General features: G+C 48.4%; 1 protein-coding gene across 16 annotated transcripts in view; it reads left to right on the top strand.

Annotated features, from left to right (window-relative positions):
* Positions 1-13,043, top strand: part of LOC126952767 (ubiquinol-cytochrome-c reductase complex assembly factor 2) — a 317,841-nt gene that overhangs the window by 83,252 nt on the left and 221,546 nt on the right. The window contains exon 1 of one of the 16 annotated variants that reach the window (XM_050787758.1): positions 2,519-2,522. The exons of the other annotated variants lie outside the window; for them this stretch is intronic. The gene's annotated coding sequence lies outside the window, so the exon portion shown is untranslated. Of the gene's footprint in view, positions 1-2,518; positions 2,523-13,043 lie in introns of those variants that run through there. 16 annotated transcript variants of the gene reach the window in all.

Here is a 13,043-nt window from a genome sequence, read left to right as displayed (position 1 = left end):
GTGGGCTGCCCAGGAAAGAGAGCACGGCCATGGGCAAAGCAGCTCTCTTTGGCTGAGGCCATCCTTGATGCACTGACAGCTGGTGATATGGTTTGGATTTGTGTCTCCACCAAAATCTCGTTTGGAATTATAACCCCCAGTATTGGAGGAGAGGCCTGGTGAGAGGTGATTGGATCATGGGAGTGGATTTTGCCCTTGCTGTTCTTGTGATAGTGAGTGAGCTCTTGAGAGATCTGGTTGTTTAAAAGTGTGTAGCACCTCCTGCTTCGCTGTCTTCCTCCTTCCCCAGCCCTGTAAGATGTGCCTGCTTTCCCTTCGCCTTCTGCCATGATTGTAAGTTTCTTGAGGCCTTCCCAGTCATGCTTCCTATATAGCATGCAGAACTGTGAGCCAATTAAACCTCTTTTCTTTATAAATTACCCAGTCTCAGGTAGTTCTTTATAGCGATATGAGAATGGACTAATCCAGCTGGGGAGTATCTTGTTTCCCAGCACTTTCAGCAGCAACAGCTAGAGGAATATGCCCTTCATTCCTCTGGGAGATCTGGGCAGTGCATCAAATGTTCTTCACATGAGACTAAGTCCCAGGCTTGATTCCTCTTCTTGAGGAAGAATCTGATTGGCTCAGCTATTGTTCAGGTGTCCACTCTAAAGCCAAGGCTGAGCTATTGTTCAGGTGTCCACTCTAAAGCCAAGGCTGTCAAGTTACATGAGACAGACAGCCCTTCAGTTAGGGATGGGAGGGGACCAAAAAGAGGGGATGTTCAAGGCTGGTGAGGATGTGGAGCGACAGAAACTCTCATTCTTGCTAGTGGGAATGCAAAATGGTACAGCCACTTGAGAAGACAGTCTAGAAGTTTCTTACAAAACTAAACATGCTCTTACCACAATCTAGCAATTGTGTGCCTTGGTATTTACCCAAAGGAGTTGAAAACCTATGTCCACACAAAAACTTGTACATGTCGTTTATAGCAGCTTTATTCGTAATTGCAAAACTTGGATGCAACCAACATATCCTTCAGCAAATGAAGGGTAAATAGTTGTGGTACATCCAGACAATGGAATATTATTCTGTGCTATAAAGAAATAAGCTATGAAGACATAAAAAGACATGGAGGTAACTTAAATGCATATTACTAAGTGAAAGAAGCCAATCTGAAAGGGCCACATACTGTGTGATTCCAACTAGGTGACATCCCTGAGGAGGCAAAACTATAAAGACAATAAAAAGATCAGGGGTTGCCAGTGGTTTGGGGAGTGAGAGGGAGGGAGGAATAGGCAGAGCACAGCAGATTTTTAGGGTAGCAAAAATACTCTATATGATTCTACAGTGGTGGATACATGTCATTGTACATTCACCCAAACCCATAAAATGTATATTACCAAGAATGAATCCTAATGTAATCTATGACTTTGATGACAATGATTTTTTTTTCTTTGATGTCAATGTAGGTTCATCGATTGTAGCACGTGCACCCCTCTGGTGCAGGGGGTTGATAATGGGGAGGCTGTGAATGTAGGCGGCAGGGGTATATAGGAACGCTCTGTATCTTTTTCTTTCGATGCTGCTTATGGTTGAATCTCATCAGCAGGGAGTGCATTAGGTAGTAGGCAACAGGAAATGCTTGCAGAGGGGAGTTTATTTGGCTTGTCCAATAAGAAGTCTGGGAGAAGGCAGTCCTGAGCTGACACAGTCGCTCAAAGATGTCCCTGGGGACCTGGGATCTTTGTTTTCCTGCTCTGTCATAGCTATACATGTCCTCCTCATGGTCACATGGTGGCTGCTCACCTCTGGTCATCACATCTGTCTCCTATAAATAAGCAGAAGGGAGAAGAAGTGAGAAACAGGAAGGGCAAAGGGTTCTCCTCTAGCTAGGCTTTGTCTTTTTATTTGGAAAGGAATGCCTGTTCCACAGACTTTCACTTCTTGCCCCTTGGCCAAAAGTGTGTCGCAGGGCTACTCCTAGCAGCAGCAAGGGAAGCTGGGAAAGTGAGCATTTTGGCTTTTTAGCCATTGAGTAAAGGAAGGAAAGAAAAAGGGGGCTTGACAATTGCTTTTGGATAGTTCATCCACTGTATGTACCACAACTGCTTACTGCCTGTGTGACCTTGGACAAGTCACTTAACCTGTACAGCTTGTGCCTCCTTTGAAAATTAAGATAATCATAGTGTGTACATCATTAGGTGAGTTCATACAATGCCCGATATGTCAGAAACTCTATTGACGTTAGCTATTATTGTTGTTACTCAGGCAATCAATGATTCCAATGGTGGCATTATAGCCACAGTGGCAGGTGTTGGGGTGAGGTGTGTGCCATGCCCCTTTTCCTGCTGGCATCAGCCTTGGAAAGCACAGTTCACAGAGCATGAGTGTCTTGCCCTGAGGAGGCAGGTGGCCCAGAATTTAGTTTCAATTTGAAATGTTTGAGATCAGGGAGAGGGGCCCTAGGCTTCAGGGTGTAGTGGATGTGGGTGTGTTCCTATCTTCTGGGGCAGGACGGCTCAGTCTGGGTGAATAGGGGGTCGCACTGGTCCCCCTGCCTGGAGAGGGATCATTTTAATGAGTAAAATTTGGCCCTGGGGGCTGGTGCCACATTTCTCTTCCTTACTGCTGGGGAATCAGAACAAATCGATTGTGAGCAACCCTAATACATTGATTCAATTTGGTGAACAGAGAAGACAAAATGAAGGGGAAATATGTATTGCTCCCAGCCACAGGGCCAGTGGTTAATCTCAGCTTCATAATCTTGTGCTGGTGGTGTCTTAAATAATTAAGTGGAGTGAAGGCTGACTAAATTATTCCTCCTCCCCTGACCTCTTAGAGGACCACTGGCCTGTGTAGTCAGCCCACTGTTTCCCAAGCACGCGGGTGCCCTTGGCCACCTGGCGTGGTATGTGGTTGGGCACCCAGGTGGGCTCAGGCAGGCATGCACTTGTCCCAGGCCTACAGATCTGCACACATATATGTGCACACCCCACACACATATGTGCACTTGTCCCAGGCCTACAGATCTGCTCACATATGCACACCCCACACACACCCTGCACACCTGCATATATCCCTGCATACCCACACACTTGCATCCAGCCAAGAAGGAGCCCCTCCTACCCCCAGCAAGGAAGAGACGGAAGAGGTGAGGGGATCAAGCTAGGGGGCTGGTGGTGCAGTGGCTGAGGGTTGGGGGGCTCTGAGGCCCAGGCGCCCTCTCTGTTGTTTACCTGCCGCCCTGCACAAGAGGGCGGCTCCCCTAAGCTGCCTCTGCTGCAGCAGCTCCTCTCTCCTGGGCCCCGCGCTCCAGCTGGTGCCCGCCTCGTTAATAAAGGCAGATTGCTGCTCAGCTCGTCCCCAGCACTCCTGACGGGGCCATTAATATTCCAGGGAAGATTAACTCCCCCTCTGCTCCCACCCCTGCAGCCACTGGGCCCTGCCTGACAGATGAGGACCCTGGGCTCAGACAGAGATCCTGGAAGCTAGGCAGGGTGCTGCCTGAGATGACCTCTGGAGGTTAGGCACGTTCCTGCCTCCACCTGGCCCTTCCAGGCTTCACTTGTGAAAGTAGCAAAGCATGAACGAGAGGCAGAGCCAGGCAGGCAGGTGGACCCTGGGATGGCATCTTAAGGGATCTAACTCAGTACTTTTATTTGGCTCAAAGAATGCGAGTGACCTACCTACTGTCACATGGCAGGAGCGGAACCCAGGTCCACTCAGATCCAAAATGGCGGACGGTGTCCACACACCGTCTATGGAGGCCATGGTGGGGCACAGGTGCAACGAGAATGGCAGCATGATCCTGCCAGGGAGCTGCCGGTGAGGCACCTACTCAGAGGTGATCTCTGGTAGCTCTTTTCCTGCTTGATAGTGTCTGCCTGGGACCTGCAGGCGGCAGAGGCGCTGAAGGTGGGAGGCAGCAAAGAAGGGAATCCAGGCCTCGAGGATTCTAATTTAAAGACACAGCTGCCCTGGAATCCCACTTCTCTGACAAACTCCAGCTCCCTCCCGTGTGTAGCCCCCTTACCACCTCAGGCACACTGCATATACCACACACACATGCCATACACGTATACACACACCTGCACACACCACACACTCTCAAGTGCACACAAGCGTGCACTAAACTCATCCATTCTTGGAGTTTTGATCAGCACTTACTTGTGATAATAAAAACTAAATATTTGGTTTTTGTCCCTGTGTGCTGGCACGCAGACCCTAAAACTCTTGGAATCTCCCAAGTGGAAAGTGTCTTTTGTATGCTAATGAGATGGGTGGCGGTCCTAGGTAGCTTCGGGATGGAGCTGGTCACCAACGACCAAGGCTTGATTAGAAGGTTGGGACTTTCAGCCCCACCCAATACCTCTGGGGAGGGGAGAAGGCTGGAGGTTGAGTTCAGTCACCAGTAGCCAATGATTTAAACAATCATGCCTACAGGATGAAACCTCCAGAAACATTCCTAAGTGATGGGACTTGGGGAGCTTCTGGGTTGCCACACAAAGGGAGGTGCCGGGAGGGGACACAGCCAAAGAGGGCAAAGAGGGCATGGAAGCTCCCACCTCTCCCCTATACCTTGCCTTATGCATCCCTTCTGTGTAGCTGTTCCTGTGTTATTTCCTGTATAATAAACCAGTATAAGTAAGTAAAAGTGCTTTCCTGAGTTCTGTGAGCCATTACAGCAAATTATCACAGGGAGGAAGGGGTTATAGGAACCCCTGATTTAGAGCCAGTTGGTCAGAAGTACAGGTGGTGATCTGCGACTTGCAGAAGAGGCCCCCCCGATCCCCAGCTCTGACAACTGAAGCAGCAGTCTTGCAGGACTGAGCCCTTCCCGCGGGGTCTGCGCTAACTCCAGGGAGTTCGTGTCAGAATTGAATTGAGTTGAAGGACATGTTACCAGAAAAATCAAACTGTAAAATATTTAAAAGAGGTTTATTCTGAGCCAATATGAGTGACAGAAGCCCAGAGTACACAGTCACAAGGAGTCCTGAAAAAGTGCACCGGGGTGGTCAGGGCATAGATTCATTTCATACCTGTTAGGGAGGTAAAGACATAAATCAGTACATGGGAGGTACACACTGGTTCAGCCCAAAAAGGCTGGATATCTTGACGCAGGGTTGATAGGTTACAGGTAGATTCAGAGATTCCTTAAAATACAATTGGTTGAAGGTGTAAGGCTCTGTCTATCTAAACTTGGAGTGAGAAGAAAAGAATGTTTTTCTCGTTTGTTTGTTTGAGACAGGGTCTCCCTCTGTCGCCCAGGCTGGAGTGCAGCAGTGCAATCTTGGCTCACTGAAGCCTCCACCTCCCAGGCTCAAGCGATCCTCTCACCTCAGCCTCCCGAGTAGCTGGGACCCCAGGTGTGCACCACCACACCCGGCTAATGTTTGTATCTTTTGTAGAGACAGAGTCTCCTTATGTTGCCCAGGCTGGTCTCCATCTCCTGAGTTCAAGCAATCTGCCTGCCTCAGCCTCCCAAAGTGCCTGGCCAGAAAGGAATGTTTTCACTTAAGGATGCAGTGTAGTAAGATTGATGGCCTGTGGGTGTGACACAACCCTTGCCTGGCATGGCCTTAGGTCCTGTTTATAATCTTGTATCTTACTGCCACAAAGAGTCTGTTGTGTCAGTCTCGTGATCTTTATCTTAACATCAATTCCTGTCAGTTCTGCCTAAACTCTGAAAGGGAGGGGGTATACTGAGGCGTGTCAAACTGCCCTTCCCATCATGACCAGGAACTCCATTTTTTAAGGTTTCTCTGGGGTCCCCTTGGCCAAAAGGGGGTCCATTCAGTTGGTGTGGAGCTTAGGATTTTTAGTTTACAAACATCTGGTTGGGTGGCTGGAGAATCAGAGAGCTGGCCATTGAGTGGAAGAAAAACCCACACATTTGATGTCAGAAGTATTGTGAGTAAAGATAGTCAAAACTCAAAATTTGTGTCTCTGGTCCAGCTGCCCTCCAAGCTACAGTGGCTTCCCATCTTTGTGATGGCGGGGTCTCCAGTGAGCCATGCCTCCTGCTATCCATGCCCTGTGTGGTTCCCTACTTTTGAACCTGGATCAGGCGAGCCATGTGTTAGAAGTGATGCTGTGTGACTTTGGAGGCTGGGGAGACCCTAGATTAGAAATGCCTGGGTAAGCCCAGAAAACCCATGCTAAATTGTGTGAAGCCACTCAGTTTTGGTGTGGTTGACAGTGGATCATCAACTACAAGGAGAGCCGAGGTGAGACTTAAGAACAGCTTGGACTTTGGAGAATCCTGGCTGTGACTTTTGTGGGTTGTCTTGTGGGGCCACTGCCAGAGATAGGATGGGTTTCTCCTGAAGTTAGTCAACATTCACTCATCCCAGGTACAGATGGATCTGGATAAAGGGAATGAGGACTTGGGACCAGGTGTTACACCAGGGACATTGGGGTTAGATTGAGCTGCAAATAACAGAAAATCCTCAAAGAACAGTTGCTCGCAACAAAGTATGATTCTCTCTCAGTTGCATGATGCTCAGAGGCAGGCAGCGGAGGCTGGCATTTCGCAACCTTCAGGAGTGCCCTTCACATGGTATTCTGTGACTGGCACCTTCTGGAACACACCACAGAATGCCATGTGAAGGGTGCCCCCTGGAGTTGGGCAGCAAAGGGCACCACCAGGCTTCTATCTTGTTGCGCCATTGTGCATGGCTTCCATTCCAAGGGCACACCCCTACTCCATGATCCAGGGTGACTGCTGGAGCTCTAGCCATTCCATCTGCTTTCGGTCAAGAGGGAAGGATGATGAAAGCCACCCCTCATTCTTTTAAAGACAGTTGTTGAAAATGACACTTCCATGTATACCTCATTGGTCACATGACCACATCCAACTGCAAGTAAGGTTGGGAAATTTGTTCTGAATGGTACCTGCCCAGCTTCAAATCAGGAGTTCATAGAGGAGAGTGGACACTGGGGGACACCAGAAGAGTCTGCGGGAAGAGGAACCCGTACTTTCCAGGTTCAGGGATCAGCCCCAGAAACCACAGTAGAGAGGTAGGGATCGGAGGCCCACGGCCACGTGGAAAGACGCAGAGGGCAAGGCTGGGGGTAATGTGGGGAGCTGGTCTCAGAAGAGACCCTTTCGGATGATCACAATATAGTATCATTCCTAAACCGTGAAGGCCTGTTAAAGTCACAGCTAAGACCATACAGTGAGGTGGGGAATCAGGGAAGGGTCTGTCCCATGCTCAGGACAAACAGATGAGAAAAGAGAGGGGCCCCTACTAAGTTCAGTGGTGGCAAGAAACCCCAGGGAGCTGTTGCTGAGGACAGCTGAGTCTAGCACCCGGGGGCCTTCCAGAGACGGGGCCTTTCTTCTCACAATCTGCCGTGAGGTTAATGAGGTTTGTCCACAGACGCCTCAGACCCAGCATGTCCAAATAGAGCACTCACCTCCTTCCCTGCTTCTCCCCACTCCAAACCTGCTGTCCCCAATCCTCAACCTCTCTGGTGTGGCCAGCCACTCTTGCCGAGCCCCAGACAGACACCTGGAGACACACTACACTCCATCTCTCACCTGCTCACCTCCAGCCCTCAAGTCAGCCCCTCCAACCCTCAGCGCTCCTACCTGTGCTCTGCCCTCTCACTCTGCCTCCCTGGCCCCTGTAACCTTGCCTGGATTACTGCAATCAGGCACCTGACTGGTTTCCTCCTCTGGTCTCCCCTGCTCTACCCACTTGGAGAATGCTGTATGATCAGCGACCTGATGCCCAGTTGTAACTTCCATCCTTGACCACACCCCTGGCTAGCTCGAGTCCTCCAGCCGCTTCTCGCTGCCTCCAGGATAAAGTTGCAGCCCTCATGAGCTGCCTGCTGCCCTCCTCAGACCAGCTCATACCTGCCCTTCACTCCTCACACCAGCTGCCCTGGACTGTGGCATCTGGCCCCTTCAGGCCAGAGTCTTGATATGACATACATATTGCAAGTCCTTGGTTCTTCACCATCTCATGACAGGGTGAAGTTGGTTCCCATTTTACATCTGAGGAGACTGAGGTTCAGGGAGGTTAAGAATCTCGCCCAACATCCCAGAGGCTGAGCTGGAATTCAAGCCCAGAGCAGCCTCACTGGGAAGTTGGTGCTGTCTCCTCCAGCTGTGCCCAGTGTGGTCAACCTCCCTCCAGGTCACACGCATTCCTAGTCTCTCATGTTCATCAGCACACAGCCCAGTGCTCAGACTGCCCTTCCCTGGGGACCTCATTCTCTTCCACAGACTCATTTTCATATTCTTGCAGGTGGCTCAGTATAAAAAATCTTACAGGGCAGGGCATGGGGACTCAGGCCTGTAATCCTAGCACTTTGGAAGGCCGAGGCAGGTGGATCACTTGAGGTCAGGAGTTCAAGACCAGCCTGGCCAACATGGTGAAACCCCATCTCTACTAAAAATACAAAAAATTAGCTGGGCATGGCGGTGGTTGCCTATAATACCAGCTACTCGGGAGGCTGAGGGCTGAGGAAAGAGAATCACTTGAACCCAGGAAGTGGAGGTTGCAGTGAGCCGAGATCGCGCCATTGTACTCCAGCCTGGGCACAAGAGTGAAACTCTGTCTCGAAAAAAAAGAGAGAAAAAAAAATTACCAATTTCTTCTAACAGAGTCAGCTCCTCTAGCCAACGAATCTTTCCCCCTTTCCCGGCCTCAGACCTTCACACAAGCTGTTGCTCCCTGTCTGCCCCAGGAACCTCTCCCCCATTCATTGCATGACTGGCTCCTTCTCATCTGTTTGGTCTCAGCTTAAATGTCACTTCCCCAGGGAATGTAAAACAGTGAGACTTCGGAGAGTGGCGCAGTCATTTTTTACAAAGTTAAACATAAATGCACCATATGACCCAGCAATTCCACTCCTAGCAATTTATCCAAGGGAAATGAAAACACACATCCACACAAGACTTGCGTGTACGTGTTCCACTGTGTGGATGACCACATTTTCTTTATTTACTCGTCAGTTACACATTGGGGTTGTTTCCACCTTTTGGCTGTTACAACCAATGCAGCTATAAACATTCACGTATAAGTTTCTGTGTAGGCACATGTTTCATTTCTCCTGGGTATATACCTATGAGTGGAATTGCTGGGTCATATGGTAACTCTAATCTTTAATCACGTGAGGAACTGTGACTGCTTTCTAAGGAGGTAGTACAGGCAGATTCGGATCCTTTTCACATCCTCACCAACACTTGTTATATGACTTTTTGATACCAGTCATCCTAGCAGGTGTAAAGTGGTGTCTCCTTGTTTGGATTTACATTTCCCTGATGACTAATGATGTCAAATACCTTTTCATGTGCTTATTGGCCATTTGTATATCTTCATCGGAGAAATGTCTAATCAGACCTTTCGCCCATTTTTTTGGTTTTTTTTTTTTTTTTTGCCTTTTTATTATTGATTTGTGAGAGTTCTTTAGATACAAGTCTCTTACCAGATATATAACTTGCAAATATTTTTTTTTCTTCTTTTCCTTCCTTTTTTTTTTTTTTTTTTTTTTTTTTTTTTGACAAGTCGCCCTCTGTTGCCCAGGCTGGAGTACAGTGGTGCAATCTCAACTCACTGCAACTCATTGCAACTGTTTGAACCACCTCCTGGGTTCAAACAATTCTCCTGCCTCAGTCTCCTGAGTAGCTGGGATTACAGGTGTGTGCCACCACACCCAGCTAATTTTTGTATTTTTAGTAAAGAGAAGATTTCACCATGTTGGCCAGGCTGGTCTCAAACTCCTGACCTCAAGTGATCCACCAGCCTCGGCCTCCCAAAGTGCTGGGGTTACAGGCGTGAGCCACTGCACCTGGCCTATTTTCTCCCATTCTGTGGGTTGTATTTTTACTTTCTTGATAATATCTTTGAAACACACAAATTTTTAATTTTTATAAATTCAAATTTGTCTTTTGTTGCTCATGATTATGGTGTCATATCTATGGATCTATTGCCAAATCTGAGGTCATGAAAATTCTCCCTATGTTTTCTTTTAAGTTTTATAGTCTTAGTTCTTACATTTAGGGCTTTGATTAATTTTGAGTTAACTTTTGTTTATGGTGTGAGGTAAGGGTCCAACTTCATTCTTTTGCTTATAGCTAACCAGCTGTCCCAGCACTATTTGTTAAAGACTATTCTCCACTGAATGGTCTTAGCACCCTTGTTGAAAATCAGTTGATGGGAGACACATGGTTTTATTTCTAGACTCTCAGTTCTAGTCCATTGGTCTCTGTGTCTATCCATTGATACAGACCACATTGTTTTGATCACTGTTGCTTTTCTTCATCACCACATTGCACGGAATACTGTGGTTCAAATATTTGTTGACTGTTCAAAGCCCAACAACAAAAAACCACCAGGAACACACCCCTAGGATTTATTTAGCTTGCTGTAGCAAGGGAGAATGCACCCTGCAGAACTTCCCAAGCATTTCAAAAAGAGAGTTACGAAAGGGACCTCCTTCCAGGGTTGGGGTTGGTGCTGGGTGACTTTAGGGAGAGGGTGAGGAAGCAGAGTCTAGTCTGGGGTTGGGTGCTTCCAAGAAGTGGGGCAATTTGGTGATAGGGAACTTAATTTTTATACAGGAGGTAGGAGGATTAAAATAGGGCTAGATTGTCACTGGTGGAGAAGCACTGGTCACTCAAAGAGGCTGGTCAGTCATTTTGTGACCCTGGAGCAGTCTTCTCTAATGTGCTGTCTTGAGCACTGTCTTTGTTTCTTTGGGAATTTCTTGGTCTGATTGTCAGCAAGGCTGTTTTCCACATTCTGGGAGTAAACAGATGTCCTCTGCTGTGGAACAACTAGAGATTCAGCAGGTCAAGGCAGCCTCCATAGAACCTATGACATCTAATCCAATGCTTGCTTTAGGGACCAACACATTGGCCAGGGTCAGCTGGGGACAGCAGGAGGTGCCCTCAGTGTGTGACGGCTTGTGCCTTGACCACTAACTCACCGTGTGGCCTGGGCCTGTTTCCTCATCTGGAATATGGGAAGATTGGAGGGGACAGCACCCCAGCCTCCTTCCAGTTCTTCCTCCGTGATCTACCTGTCTTCCTGTGCTATTTCAAAGACAGGGAAATCTCCCACGATGAGTGTCCCTATTTCACCAGCCAATACCACGTGTGTGCACTCACACACACTCCTGCACACACAGGCAGCTGTGACTCACCCGCCTCAAGTCCCTGATTCAGTCTTCTAGCTCAGCAGCTCCAGACATTTGAATTTCATACCCTGGCAAAATTTCCAAAAAATATTTTTGGGACCAACACAGGGTTGCCAATATTTTATTTTGTCAAATAGGACATTAAAAATAGCAAGTACTACCACCTGCTGCAAACATTGAATCATAAAAGGATAATATAATCAAGGGTAATACTTTCAAGTTTCCTGTGTTCTCCTCATTTTTTGGACAAGGGTGAAATTCCTGCTGGAATAGACAATTGTTAGTGTTCCCTGTGTTTAGGAATAGCTGTTTTATCTTTTGACTTTTGCTCTTATTAAAATGCAAATGCTGTCTGAGGGCCAGCCTCAGTTGGCCACAAAGGAGTGAAGGGCTTGTGGGGAGGGTGTGTGGCAGGCTGAAGGAGGGGACAGGAAGGGCTTTGAGCTGAGCCCTGAACATCAGGTCTCCAGAAGCTCAACAAGCCAGAGAGGAAAGAACTCTCACCCATGTCTCCAGGCACATCTCAACAGCCTCTTTAATTGAGACGTTTGAAACTTCTCAGCCCTGGGAGAAAGTGTTGGGTAACAGGTGAAGCTCTAGTCAAAGTAAGGCTGAACTAGAAATCTCCTCTCTGGCCTTGAAGCTGTGCCCTCTTAACACCTCCCTAGCTGCCACATTAGTTGTGAAATGTTTGCCCAAAGCCTATGAGAAATACTGTGTGTGTGTGTGTGTGTGTGTGTGTGTGTGTGTGTGTGTGTGTATGACAGAGAGAGAGAAATCTCTGCAACCACCATAAGTAGTTTTTGTAGAAGAGAGAAAGAAGTGGAAAGTAAGTTGTCCAGCCCCACAACAATGGTGTGAGTCTATTTTTAACTTTTTTGGGTCACAGGACAACACATAGCATTGGTGATTCACTCTGTCTGGACCGTGCAGAGCCAAATTCAAAGAGTAGACCCCTCCTACCCCCAATGCATTCTCCCAGTGCCCTATGCACTGTGCTACTATTCCTTTAAAATGTGCTTCTGTGTCACCAAAGGGGACCAATCAGCATGCAGGGGGAGGAGCTACTTGGGGCCCTGACCACCAGTTGTGCCAATAAAATAAGAGTCTATAGGGACTGCTCGGGAGTGACAGCCTCCTGAGGAAGCTTGGAGCAAACCCGTTTAAAGGGACAGTGTATCAGATGGGCCACTCAGGTGGTATAAAGCATTCAGAGTCCCTGAACTGAGCAATGCAGCCCCAAAGTGGCTGCTGTCCTTCTGGAAGATGATAATTTGCTGGAAAAGACAAGCGATTTATCTGTCTAATTGGGCTTTTATTTGCATTTTAAATCATGCTCTTTTGCTAAACTAATGGACCCCCTATTTATAGATGACTCCAACACAAAGTGACTACTAATTACTACAATTAATATTACGTTAAGGGCTTGCCAGCCAACTTCACAGCAACTTGTATCGCCTACTCATTTTCAATTAAGGCACATTGACAGGGAGAATACGTGGTTATTAAGAGAGGGCCCTGGGGTGTAATTACTGCTCACGAAGGTCATTAAGCAACTCCCCTGCAGGGTTGGCACCTTGGCGCCCAGGGGCTGGGGCCCAGATCCACATCCTACCCGGGGCCATAAAGGCACAGTGCCTCAGGCTGCCAGGCAGATGGCAAGCCTGGCTCTGACTTGCCTGGAGGTGGAGCAGATGATGCCAGGACGCTGGGGCTGAGACAGCAGAGGCAGGGCAGCTGAGGGGGCTATTCCTCCTCCTGAAGACAGCAGTTGTGGCAGCCACTGGAGAGCTGGCAGGAGCACCGCAGCCTCCCTGGAGCGGCACGCAGCAAGTGTCTATGAGACCTCCTCTGGGACAGGCAGGGGGTGGCAGTAGGGGAGCAAGGTTCGGGGGAGCCTGGGAGGC

The sequence above is a fragment of the Macaca thibetana genome, chromosome 4, assembly GCF_024542745.1.
Source record: "Macaca thibetana thibetana isolate TM-01 chromosome 4, ASM2454274v1, whole genome shotgun sequence".
Classification (NCBI taxonomy): Eukaryota; Metazoa; Chordata; class Mammalia; order Primates; family Cercopithecidae; genus Macaca; species Macaca thibetana.
The sequence above is the reverse complement of the archived record's forward strand: the minus strand, read 5'-3'. Positions and strand labels throughout refer to the sequence as shown.